Source organism: Diadema setosum, chromosome 5 (genome assembly GCF_964275005.1).
Source record: "Diadema setosum chromosome 5, eeDiaSeto1, whole genome shotgun sequence".
Lineage (NCBI taxonomy): Eukaryota > Metazoa > Echinodermata > Echinoidea > Diadematoida > Diadematidae > Diadema > Diadema setosum.
Window position 1 is genome coordinate 13,433,462 of NC_092689.1, and position 14,421 is coordinate 13,447,882.

At 36.0% G+C, this 14,421-nt stretch overlaps 1 pseudogene; it reads right to left on the reverse strand.

Moving 5' to 3' along the window:
* The window catches only part of LOC140228525 (uncharacterized), a 333,922-nt pseudogene extending 326,890 nt beyond the window's left edge, over nucleotides 1–7,032 (reverse strand).
* Between the last annotated feature and the right edge of the window lie 7,389 nt (nucleotides 7,033–14,421).

Below are 14,421 nucleotides of genomic sequence, written 5' to 3' on the forward strand. Positions count from 1 at the left end.
TAAAGACTATGATTTTCCATACATAGCACAGTGCTATGTCCGTCTTCAAAAACGTTCTTTACAAATATTGATTTTAAGCAGACAGTCATGAGTAAATTGTCTCTCTGCAATGCTTTGTGAGGTTGATTGTTTACCTTGTTTTTCTCCCATTTTAATAGTGGTCAGAAATATTGTAGCGAAATATAAGGACTGACTGACGTTGAAGTAAAACGTGTCTCATCGGGTGGAGAGCTGCATTCAACTCCTGCGTCTTCGTAATGCCCACAGTTGTTGTCCCCGATGTCGTTATGATTGCAGTCAATGATGGTTGATTCACTTCCGGAGCACTCGACGTTATCGAGGAAGATCCTGCCCTCACCCTCTCCGAAGTGAGCTTGTGACAGAGCTTCTATGACACCCTCATACCCAAGACTTCGACAGACTACATCGGCGTCGTTAATATCCCAGAAGTCATCGCACAAGGTTCCCCATTCTCCATCATGCTGGATTTCTACCCTTCCCTCACGGACAGACCCACCACCAACGAGGCGGACTTGTTCAATGATAGAAAAGAAATACATTGGAGAAAATTGAAAGCATGCTCACTTCAATTCTTTGTTTAGTTTACCTTTTCCACTCTACTGAAGGTATTGAATCTGACCTGTAGATTTTCAGGCCCATGATACAGTCGAGCTTCAAGATAAATTTGACCATAAGGGTGATGTTCGCAATTCCGAAGATTCGTTACTCCAACACACAAATTCCCTTTACTCACCTGCAGATCCGTTTACAAGAAAATGAAAGAAGATTATGGTAAGTTTTTAGTGAAGTAAATTGTACAAGCTTATCCGTGGGTTTTATATTTGAATGTCTAAAGAAACAAGCTGGTAATGATTTTTGGCCAATAAAGCATTAGTTTACTTGACTCAAATTTTCGGCGTCCTATGTCTTCTTCAGGAGTCTTGACGTCATCCCGCGAGACCGATACCCATGCCACGAGTCATAGCTACAGCTCACGAGACCGACATTGAAAATAGGTCCATGAGTCATACAGCCCGCGAGTTCGACACTGGGCAAATAAAGCCCATCAGTTCGACACTGGGCAAATAAAGCCCATCAGTTCGACACTAGGCAAAAAAAAAAAAAAAAAAAAAAAAAAAGGCTCACGAGACCGACACCACGCAAACAAAGCCCAGGAGACCGACACTACGCAAAAGAGGCTCACGAGACCGACAAGATGAACAACGTCATCTATAGGTCAACTACAAGTGTGTATCTGTACAGGGTACACGTGTTGCATTAAGAGGGGAACATGAACGATGCATGGCTTCAAGCTTAGGTCTTTCATAGTGACATTTCCTAATTTTGATGGGTTTTCCCCATTTCATGCTGGAAGATATTTATGGGCAGGATGTAAGATTTTCCCCTTTTTCATCTCTCCACTAGTTAAGTATTAGATATCCTACCCGACTGCTAAGGAGTTATAGAGAACCAATTATTTGTCTCCGTAACTAATAATGTATGACATTTAATTGATGCAAACTTTTTATATCACAGCGAGGATCCTCGATTTATTGGCTTGTGTTTGCGATATTATCATTCTCCTCAAAACGGTAATTTTTTGAAAGAATAAAGCTGATTTCATAGATGCATTACTTTTTGTTTTCCTGAATCAAAACAGATACCTTGAAAGACGATTGCGTTATTTTGTGTAAATTCATATTAAATCCACGCTTTTGCTGATTACCAAGCCACCTCCAGATCATGTAAAGCAGGATATGCACTGGGATATGCGCTGGTATGCGCTGGGATACTGATCATTACTTTTGTGAAACATTTTCTTATTAACTTTTCAAGTGGACTTTTTCTAGTAGGCTGACCTGAATAATTATGCTCATCATTTTATCTTCTTCTTTTTTTCCTGAGTAAGTGTATGTAGGAGGGGACAGGACGGCTTCGGTGGATAAATTCTTCTACCTCATTAAAAAAGAAAAAAAAGAAAAATGGACGGCGAAGGTACAATTTTTCATAAAGAACTGTTATAAACTATAACAACAAAATTATTATTACAGGCGCTATCAAGGAATTTTGATATATATAGCAGTCACATTTTCTTTGAAGGTCCCACACTAGACTGTAATTGCCATGGCAGCGCACAATTTTTTTTAAATCTTTTTACTTTTTATCTTTTAAGGGAGGGGGACAAGACTACCTGAAAATGTCGCGGAGTTAACATGCAAACGACGCGTCGTTTGCATGTTAACTCCGCGAAGGTGCCTCTGCATTTTAGGAATTAATGTACAAGTACAAAGATCTGGTGCACACTTTCAATGAATTCCATCAGTTTTTGCACAAACAATCACACACACACACACACACACACACACACACACACACAAATACAGATCTTGAAAATTTCTGGGGTGAGAGAGGGCAACTGACGCAGCAACACCTTACCAATCACTTATTTCTTCGCTATGCAACTATCAGGACATCCTATACAACGATCATGCATTCTCCATTGGTTTATAGATGTCATCCTGACGGTCTCGTGGGCCTTCTTTGCCCAGTGTCGGTCTCGTGAGCCTGAGTCTACCTGTGACGTTCGAATCAAATTTTTCATCCCTTGTTTCTAAAAAAAAACTGGGTTGAAGTCTTTTTAACGGTTTGATGAAACTGTTAAGTTTTTGTGGGCTCGGGGCATGATAACCATTACAAACTGGGTTAAAATGTATCCATTTGATGTGTTACGCGTGCTCTCATTATTCGCTTGTTTTGGGTTTTTTGTTGTTATTGATGTTGTTGTTGCTGCTGCTGTTGTTGTTGGGTTGTTTTTTGTTTTTTTTTCGCTAATGCACGAGGGTGCAAAAGGTGTGCAGGGAAAAGCGTAACTGCCCTGCGTGTTATCCCGTGCAGGTAGCTCCGCGCGTTTCTAGAGCCCAAACGATCGCTTTGATTCACCCCTTTGTCTGCACGGTCAATCGAACAGCCGTCTCATTGTATTTAAATAAATACAAAGTTTCAACAAGTTGATATCAGAGTTCATAAAAACGTTTTACAAAGCAGATGATGCACTGGTTTAAGTTTATGATGATACTTGAGATGCAGTACCCTCGAATGTGTATGCCTCTCCACCATACATCAACGCATTCTAACTTGTATAACATTTTTTTCTTCTTCTTCTTCTTTCTTTTTCCCGTGTTGGAAGGCGGATTTACACAGAGAAGTGGAAGCAAATATACAAACAAATATGCGGGATGTGGGAATTCGAGGGCGAGAATTGTAGCCATGATATCGGAATAAAAATAATAATAACAATAATAATAATATCACAATACCTCCTTTACCCTCTTTTTACATCTGGAATGAAGTAGAATTTAAAGGACAAGTTCACCTTCATTAACATAATGATTGAGAGAATGCGGCAATATTAGTAGAACACATCAGTGAAAGTTTGAGGAAAATTGGACAATCGATGCAAAAGTTATGAATTTTTAAAACTTTTGTGTTGGAACCGCTGGATGAGGAGACTACTAAGGCTCGTGATGTCATATGCGTACAACAGTATAAAGAAAATGTAAAGAAAATTCAACATATTTTCACCTTTTTTGCATAATAAAAAAGCACTTGACTTGCCTCTTTCTAAAGGCAATGGGAATGATATTACCCATAACATATGTCAGTAACGAGTCAAGGGAATGTGTACTTTTTACAAAAGATGAAATTTTGTGAAATTCTCTTAATATTTTCCTTATATTGTTGTACGCATGTGACATCATACACTGCAGTAGTCTTCTCATCCAGCGGTGACTGCACAAAAACTTCAAAAATTCATAACTTTTGAACGGATTGTCCGATTTTCCTCAAATTTTCAATGATGTGTTCTACTAATATTGCTACATTCTCTCAATCATTATTTTAATGAAGGTGAACTTGTCCTTTAATTAATTCTATGCACTTTGTTGATATTGAAATATGTTTTATTTATCATTTTAGTGAAATATACATCAGGATGAATCTGGGTGAATCGGGATGAAATCAGTCATTTCACCGACGAAATGACTGATTTTGTAATGAAATAGGCCATGCGACACTTGGCGCCCCAAACAAAACTACGGCCTTTGTCCATAGTTTAAACCATGGGCAAAGATTGTACCACCTTCGTGAATTCGGGACTTTTAGTTTGCGTAGAAGAAATATAAAGACAAGCAGCTAGTTATTTCGGGGGAGATGTCATTCCAGTCTGTGGGGCCTGTATACAATATACATTATCGGGATGTTTTTGTTTTTGTTTTTGTTTTTCTTTTCTTTTCTTTTTTTCAGCGAAAATTGCTCTTGTACGTGAAAGGTGAAATACGTTGCTTTGGCGGGTAGGAAAACCGTGAATCAAATTATTATTATATTTTTAACATACAAATAAAAAAGAATCCGGTAACTTCTTGGCGGAAAATTGATACATAAATATGCCAACGTTATAACTGAATACAGATAGATCTGATGATTTCAGTATTTTGTTTTCGAAGAATAGCTGATAATAAATGTTCGTATGGGAAAATTTCCGATATGGTTGATATTTCTTATGGCACGCTTTTGAATACGTAACAGTACATCAAGAAGATTTCTAGTTGCATTTCCATCATACAAAAATACCATAATTAAGATACAGAGATATCAAAGTGGAATAAAGATTATAAAAACTTTGATAAGAAAAAAAAAATACTCTTAAGTTTACCAAGAACACGCATGTTTCTAGAAAGAATATTACTTAAATATTGCTATCACTATCAATGAAAAGCCCTAAAAGTTTTGTACAATTAACTTGGTTTGATTCAGTTTCATTAAAAACCTTAATATTATGAAGGGGAAGCGTTTGAAGACTGTTACTTAAAAGCATACAGTGAGTTTTATCTATATCGAGTGATAATTTATTGGCATATATCCAAGACTGTTTTTGTATTCATAGTGTCAATGAGAGTATAAGGATCTCTGTGTGTACAAAACAGATTGGAGTCATCAGCAAAACATAAAAAGGAAAAATTGCGAGGAACAAGGAAGATCGTTGATCTGCAAAATAAACAGAAGTGGGCCTAATATTAAGCAAGCCTGAGAATCGCGGCCATTTATAGTCACAAATTGTTTTCTGTTAGATAAATAATCTCGAAATCAGTCCAAAACCTTCCAAGTATTTTCTCATAATAATGCCGTATAGCTTGTAAATCAAAATATCGTGGTCGAATGCCTTAGAAAAAATCAAGAAAAACTCTAATAGTGTGGGAGACATCATCTATCGTTTGAGCAACTTTATGGATAAAAGTGAGTAAGGCATGGGTCGTGCTGTATCTTTTCCTAAAACCAAATTGGGAGTTACAAAAACTTCACACTTTTCATACTTTTCAAGAAATGTGTGTGTGCGCGTATATACCAGTCTTTCAAGAATAAACTGTGTTGAAAATGAAGTCAGCAGAGAAATAGGTCATAATTCAATTATTTCTTTTTCCTTTTTTAAAGATTGTTACTACTCTAGCTATTTTCATTCTTTGAGGAACTATGCTAGGCGATAACAATAAATCAAAGATGTGTGTTAATGGTGAAACTGCTTCATTAATGATATTTTAAAGGAGAAAATTTGTGATTCCGTCACATCCCAAGCTTTTCTTGGTGTTCAAATTTTGCACGATATCTTTAATTTCCTCTTCAATGACTGGTTCGGAAAAAAAAAGAGACTGCTGATTCTGATCTTTTAAAAAGTAATGGAATTCGGTGTTTGAATGCGGGGTTCTTGAAAAGCTTGCCTCTTAAAACATGTGGCAAGTCGTACTGGCATTTCTCTGGAATTCATAACTTTCAGAAAAATGTGATTCTTGATATCACAAAAATTGCTCATGTATAGATTCAATCTATTATATCAAAAGACGTCAGTTGTTGACCAAAGAAAGCCAGTTCTCGATATCACAAAAATATTTCTTCTGATCAATGTGAATTATCAACAGTATCAAAGACAATTAGTTATCTCTAACATGTTAATATTCCTGATATAAGGAAATGATTTTGAGTTATGAAGAAGGAAAAACATGTTGATTTCATTATAACAAAAAAAAAAAATAATTACAAAGTTAACACATATAGATTTTATGAAACCAAAGGTGAGATTTTTCGGATAGCAAGCTAGTGGCATTTCTTCATTTTCAAAAACAAACACATAAATCCTTTCTGATGGTACAATTCGTTTCTTATTCAAATTCACGAATTTTTTCGGTTTTCAGATTTTAGATCTTATTTACGTCGATGTAGTGCAATTTGTCTATCAATTCGTTACTTGTTATACATTCCAAATTCTTTACATCACAAATTTAATTCTTGGCATAACAAACTCTTCTCGTATATATATATATATATATATATATATATATATATTAAAGTTTCCTAAAAACCTTTCATACCACAAAGTTTTCTTCAGAAAAAGTGTGGATATTAAGACTATTAAGACTTTGAATTTGCCAACGAAAGTACAGAAAGGGGTTTAAGAAATCAAAATGTTTTCAGTTTATGATACAAGAAGTTAGATTTCTCGGATAGCAAAGCGGCTTTTCTTCATTTTCACAAACACACACGCACACATCCTTTCTAATAACAAGAATTCGTTTCTTGTTCTGTCACACATTCCAAATTCTTGACATAACAATTTGACTTCTTGATATAAATTCTATTTCTCGTATAGGAAAGCTTTCATGACACATTTCATACCACAAAGTTCTCTAATAAGAAAAAAAAATATTGAATATTAAGACTTTCTTGAAGACTTAGCATTATGCCAACGAAAGTACAGAAAGGGCAAAGGTTTGGCTGGCCATTAAAAAACAAACAAACAAACACACACACACACACACACACACACACACACACGCACACACACACAAAACTCACCATTGGCAGAAGCGGTAGACAACAGTGACAACACTACAAGTGTTGCGATGATCATTTTGCTCATCTTCAACGCGTCAAGTGATAGACGATGCTGCCTGCAAAAAGGTTCGACTTAACGTGGAAAGTGAGAAACTGCTAATTCAAAGTCGCGTTTGAATGCGATCTCGATCATTCGTACAAAATCTCCGTATTTATAACATATTTTTTTTTGAATGGCAACGGACACGCCCCCAGCACTTGGTTCAGCATCACAAGGCAACCTGACACCCCAGGAGCGTGTCTGCACAAATATTATGTTTCGTTAAACACCAAAACGACTCTGAAAGGTATACTCGGTGAGTGGTACTTGCTCTTCATATTAACGTCCATCACCTTAATAAGACGATTATAATATACAAGGAGTAACGCTATATCATCAAGAGATCGATCCTGCACGTAAAACATCCTCTTTGATACAAGAACACAGTTATAATATCGATTTGACGTACTTTCGAAGGTACTTCATCTAAAGAGTGTATCTTCATGATAGTAAGCCTAAGGTAATTCAAAACTTGAGAAACCGTTCAGCTTTATAGCTACTGCGTCTGCTATTATGATAACCAGAAACAAGACAGCAACTGATTGACAAATTGCCCTACAGCGATGTAAATAAGCACTGAATTGATCAGTGTTTTAGTAGTAGCCGTGATTAAAAAAAAAAAAAAAAAAAAAATCATGAGCGTACATACTCGAGCAGGATTCGAACCTACGACCTCCTGATCACCGGACAGGCGTCATCTCCACGAGACAACCGAGCTTCCCCCCGACAGCAACACTTAGTGTTGGTTCTAATCCTTATAGCATGCATCGGGTACTTCATGAATTTGAATAATTACGCACTTATTTTGGAAATTGTTGGTTAATTAGTAAGAGAAAGTGGCGCCAAAATAAAAGGCATAACATCAACAACACTAATCGCTCCATAGACCATATCATTGATGTGCTAAATAAATACATGTACTAGAGAAAGTTTTCTTGTGCTTTGTGTGAGTGTGTGTGTGCGTGTGTGTGTGCGTTGTGTGTGTGCGTGTGTGTTTGTGTGTGTTTGTTTGGGGGGAGGGATTGACGGCATCATCACTTTCAAAGACCTGTTTTTACTTGTTCTGTTTTTCCCCAAGTATCTTTCGAGGTCCTTTCCGCTCGATATCATATTTCTTTGCGATGCTTTCCGATAGATCAACTTCTTCTGGAGTGTCCAATCCCTCCCTCCCTTCAACACAAGCTATGACCAGTCATCAACGATGACAAGTGTGGTGCTTAAGAAATTAACACGGTACAAGCAGTTTTATTACAGTTGCCTGAATCCGACGCTCTGAGACTGGCGAGATATAGGAACCAAGATTTTCTCCCTTTCAGGAAACAACATTTACCATACTAGATAATGTCTCAGATCGAGATATATCTTACGATGATTAAACTTATTACGTGCAATATAACCCTAAATACTGTACTCTTCTCGTCATATTTCGTGTTTATTACAAGTGCATAAAGAACTTGGGATCATGTTCAGCACCCTTTCGTTTTTTTAATGATTTAATAAGGAACGTATTGTCAAGGCAGTTCACTTGTGAATCAAGAGACAGACTCGGGGCATGAGGCCATTTCCTGTATTGTTGATGTACCAGATTATTATGTGACTGATATAATATTCGTTTCCTATGAACAGTGAACTTGTTCCACAATTTTATGAATTTCTCATCATTTGAGAATAAAGGAATACTTTGCCTATAAGGACAGACAGCGGTTCAAAGCATTTGGTTTGTCCGTTTTTTGTTTTGTTTTGGTTTGGTTTGGTTTATGTTATTTATTGTTCATATTATCATTACTATCACTTTTTCTGTAGTGAATCTCAAAAACCCTTGGATACTACAAGACATCGGAGACATAATGTTAACACAAACACATCAAACAGTCTTTTTTTTTTTTCGTTCGATCATAATTATGCACTGGGGAACTTACTCAGAATCAGCAAAGAAAACAAGGAGAAATATTTTCTTAACCTTTCCGCACCTAAAATCAATCATTAAAGAAAGAAAAATCAAAAAATTAACATCGACAAGCATACACTATGAAATTGCAAACTAACAAATTGATGGCAAGTTATTTGTGACATTTATTTATTCACATATTTGTAATAACATCATCAGTCATATACATCGAATAGCACATTTGCATTAATATTATATACTGTAACGTCCAATATGATATCTTTCAAAACAGTATATACTAAGTGATTTCAACATGATATGTGTTTCATTACATTATAGAGCGGTAAAAATAATCTATATGACGCCCATTATGAAGATATCGAGCACACTGTCAATCAAACTGTTAAAGCTATACATTTATAATGATACACATCTGTCACTTTCCTTTGCAAAAATATTACAAAACTCTTTCAAAATAGCTCAATTCAAAACCCGTGAAAACATTGGCTTCATATACACTGTCTTGAACGGTTTTTCTTCTCGTTAATCTGTCTGTTTCTTCCCAACTTGGCGTATAGAACTTGACTCACTCTTGATCTAAGTCTGAATTTGTTCTACTGCTCTGCACAGTTTAAGTACTTCTTTTGGAGAAGATTTTACACATTACAGAAGAAAATGTGTTGGCAATTCTGATCGTTAATTTGTTTTGTTTTGTTTTTGATCTATGACCATAAACAAAATAATATATATGATTTCATGTTACAAAATGGTTGCTTAATACTGACGAAGTGCTTGTCGAATGAGTGGAAGTACATGTATTTTACATTCATGATAGCGGTGGTCATAACTTCAGAGTGTTCTTTTTCAAGAGAATGATCATAGAGTACACTTCTACCTAAACGAGATACTATCGAGTGAACGATTTCTCTCAATTTGCCCGAATTTTCACTGACCTGAGTTTTTGCGATGTTATTGCTCTCACAACCACCCCTTGGACGATCTTTTTCCTCTTTGCCTCTCCTGTATACATGGCAACGCAATTTTTTGTGCGATTGATGCCACTGCCTGCCACAGCAATCATGAAAAAAAGTCTACCTGTGTGAAACCACCACAATCAAAACAGCTGCTGAACGACTTATGTCTTCTATCGAGCCCGTTTAAGACCAAGGTTCGACAGGCATGTTATAAAAGCTAGATGGCTAATTTCTATAGTAATACATGACTCTATTACATTTACAGCATCATCTATTCTGAATACCTCTGTGTAGATGAAACAAGTGACTATAAATTTCCCTTTAATTTGGCAGGCAGGACCATATAGAGACCTGAGCGAAATCTAAGTAGGCCTGTCAAAATACATAATTGCATAATTGAGTTGTTACAAATTAGCAACCTAATTTTCTTTTACTAGAATATAGTATGTCCCCAATTCTTGCAAATCTCTGCACTACTTCTAAAATACTGAATTTAACATAATATTATATAAAATACAAGCTTACATCATTCAAATACAGCAAAATTAATGCCAGGCAAAATGTATCAAAAGAAAAACAACTTTGCATAATTATTGGCTAAAATATAAAAAGTGCATATCATTAATCATGTCAGACTAGTAATGCACAAATAAGTACATTTGATTTACACGGTAAACACAGAGTAGAACAAAATTGAGATAACATTAAGCAAACGAGTAGCAAACAAATTATTCATATAACTGCAAAATACTATCAGCACCATTATATCTTAATGGCAATGTTCTTTTTCTGCAAATGCAGCCTGAAAAAAAAAAAAAAAAAAAAAAAGAATCTGTCCGGTCACACTTGTAATTCACTGAGATATCTAAGTGAGTAGGGCACTGTCTTTACAAACTTAAATTTCATATTCAAATTTAATGGAATAAGTGAACCGATACTACACATTAGGACATGACTTTTCAAAAGTTTGAGCCTTTAAACCTTACCTTCTATTTTGACAATGTGAACCACATTGTGCAATGGTACATTAAGTTGTGTTTTTTGACTCTAATAATAGTTTCCACACCTCAAGAAATAGATGTCATGTCAAATGTTCCTGGCTTTTCAGAGTTTGAGTACAGAATATTGTTTCTGTTGTTACACATACCCTGAATGACAGATAACACAATGCACTGTTTAAAAATGGCATCATGGATTCCTTATTGCTTTAGTGGACAGAATCATTTGACCATCTACTTAAAGGTAGGGAATCCCATTTGCACACCTTAAATGAAGAGTTGTATAAATACAGTGGTATGTTGAAGAGAGTATCATTTTAGAAACTCCCATAAAGTATTGAAAGTGGAAGGTAACATTTAGTACATTTTTTGACCGTTAGATTTTGAATTGAATTGTTTTCGGGGCTCACCGTAAATTCCAGTACATTACTAGGCTACCTTTGCAGACCCATGTACTGCATGTGTGTCCATCATGTTTATTTTGTGAAGAAAGTTCATCAACACTTACAAACATTTCTATATACATTCTTGCCACACACTCTATATGTTATTACATCAGCTCTTGTACTTTTAGATTTGTGTTTATAGATCACAAATACAGAAGAATGCAACAAAAAGGCTTAAGTGTGGCTGACACACAAAACTACTGAGTAGTTGAGTTTTGTGCATTATTCAAATTTTAGATAACTGTTGACTTCCAAATTTCTAAGCAGTGGCCTAAGCAAGTCCCCTGAGGTTCATATTTAATGTTTTGCTGCATTTTGGGAGGTCTGTAAAAGGTATCCCCTACCTTTAAGCCACAATTCAAGAAACTAGTTGCTTACTGCATGTATTCTCATATATTAACATAAAATGCAACAGATTCAAGCAGAAATTCATTGTCACACCATTCAAACCCGCTATAAGATAAATTGTACAATACGTACATAGCATAAAATAAACTAGTATTCTATGCCATAAAACAACTTGATATGACAGTGTAAATGAGTGGATAATGATGGCTATCTGAGTTCTAACTCTTAACCGCATTACTGAGGATCCACAAGAACATCCTGATCGGCAAAATGAATAAGAGAATGAAAGGACAGAGTACACCCACATCTATGCTTGCTGATTCAAACCTGCAAGGTAAAATAGATTCAATAACTGAACAGCATCAAAACGATTGATACTGAATAAGAGTATCAGAATATGAAACTTACGTGACAGCTCAAGGACATTGAATATATTTGTAACCCCAACAAAAGTGGCTCTAAGGAAGACTTCAGGTGGGCAGTGTTCACAATAATCCGTGAGTCAGGTCTTGGGAGATTATATGGAAGACTAAATTCACAGGAGAGGTTTCTCAAAGGTTGGTGGGACGTGTCAATAGGGAGATTTAGATTTTCAGGACGCGGACGTTCAGAGGGGAAAAAAAAAACAAACATACAACTTTCCTGCACATGCGCAAAATTGCTTACCAAAATCAATTTCGCATCAACAGAGTTTTCACTATGTGTTCTGGGCCATCTTTGCGTTCTCTCAACCCATGACGCAGAGAGCTACATGTGCTTGATGCAATGATCCTATGGGGGTGCCATTTTACTTTGTATTCGATAGGTCCTCGCATAATAATCTTAATTAAGCTACTTTGCAACACGACGAAGGTAAAGAGGAGAATGGCCAGCGCAATTATCGTCTTAAACGTCCGCGTTGCAAATTTAAATCTCCCTAATAGCTACACACGAGAACTTCTTCAACATTTCATAATTATTCAATCAGAGAATGTGACTCACTGATATCAAGTCTAGGTGACCATCGCGTATTGGATGTAACGAACATCTACTGCAAACTACTTCAGAGAATGACATGAGGTCTTAGGTCTATGAATGAATTTCCCCTGGATACGACATTCACTGTGCTTTTATGAACTCTCTTCAATGAGGAACAGTCTCTTACTTTTCTTCACCCAATCTATTGCAAATTTAGGCAAGATTTTGTGCATTGCAATACAACTACAAAATGATTTCAAACTGCAGAACGGTCCAACACGAACATGTCAGGAGTTTTACTTCGCTCCAGCTCATCTTAAACACACTTTCTATCTGTTTGTGTGTGTGTGTGTGTTTATGTGTCTTCCTGATTCTTTGTTCAGTTTTGTGGATTTCATTGTTTCAGAAGAGGCACAAGAATTCACTGCATTTCCCATCTGATGCAAGGTATTACATCTCCTAATAGTTACAGGAATAAGTCAAATTCATTGCATACATGTAACCTTTTTTTTTGTGTGCTCTACAAATACTGTTATATATTCTTTCCCCTAATGCTTATCACAAACATCTTTTCATTAGCATGGAGAATAAATCATAAGTCCGTCGCAACTATTTACATAATATGGTTCAGTGAGTAAATATCCCTGCATGAAGACAGACAGGACAGACATAAATCAGAACCTGAAGCACTCTGCAGTTTAAATGCACGCCTTGCTGCACTGAATATCTCCATGTCTCCATGATACATTCTTAAATATAATCAAGAAGCAAAGCAAAAGCTTACACATTTTCAGTGATCTGCAGCTCAATGACAGATTCTACACATTCTCTAAAAGTCAAGATTAAATACTACAAGGTCATACTTTCATGTTTATTGCTTGTACCATATGCCAAATATACCAAATATTTGTGGAAAATTAATTGTGTATAAATATTAGACTTAATCAAATTATTTCACTTGAATTGAAGGTTTGGTTACCTTTTTGTGCATTCTACACAATGCAATATCTTCACGATTTGCACTCGTTTTTGTTTTGTTTTGCTTTTTTCATCACAATCCACATACAGAAAGAGTATAAAAACACCATATAAAAACTTTGACAACTTAAAAACTTTGACAACTTAATGCTGCATACCGGTGGCGGTGAAACACATGAGGACATTCCTCTAAAATACAGCATTATACTAGGTGTTACAAAAAACATTTCCCACTTTTGATGCTTAATAGCTCAAAAACTATATATCAGAGTAATGTAATTGATATGAGTAATAGCTGAATAGTGTACAATTTAGTTGGAGGTGATTTGAATATGAAAACCTGTATCAGTGTCATGAAATTCATGATTAATTTCAAAGTTTTGTTCCAGATTTCGGTCATATTTTAACCCTCTGTACATACAAAACCTGAACTTTACACAGGAACTAATGATGTGTATGCGAGTGTGTACTTACAATGACCCTGAACAATGGACCTGGATACCACCTGTTCAGAGCTCTGCTCCAAGGCACATGCATGCTTTATTAATTATTCATGATGGATTGCCTGGGCACTGCTAGTCTGAATTCCTAGCAAAGGGTGAAACGCATGCACATGACATAAGTAAGCACATGTTTCCAAGTGCTTGCATACACTACATCTCAGAATGAATAAAGACTAGCTGTGATAGTGGAATTTCTCATGAATAAATAATGGAGCATTCAAATCTTGGTCATTGTCCAGGACCATTGTCTGGGTGTCAACTACACACTCCCATACACACCAATTGACTTCTGTGCAAAGTTTAAGTTTTGTACAGAAGGTTGAAAATAGAGCAATATCTGAAACCTA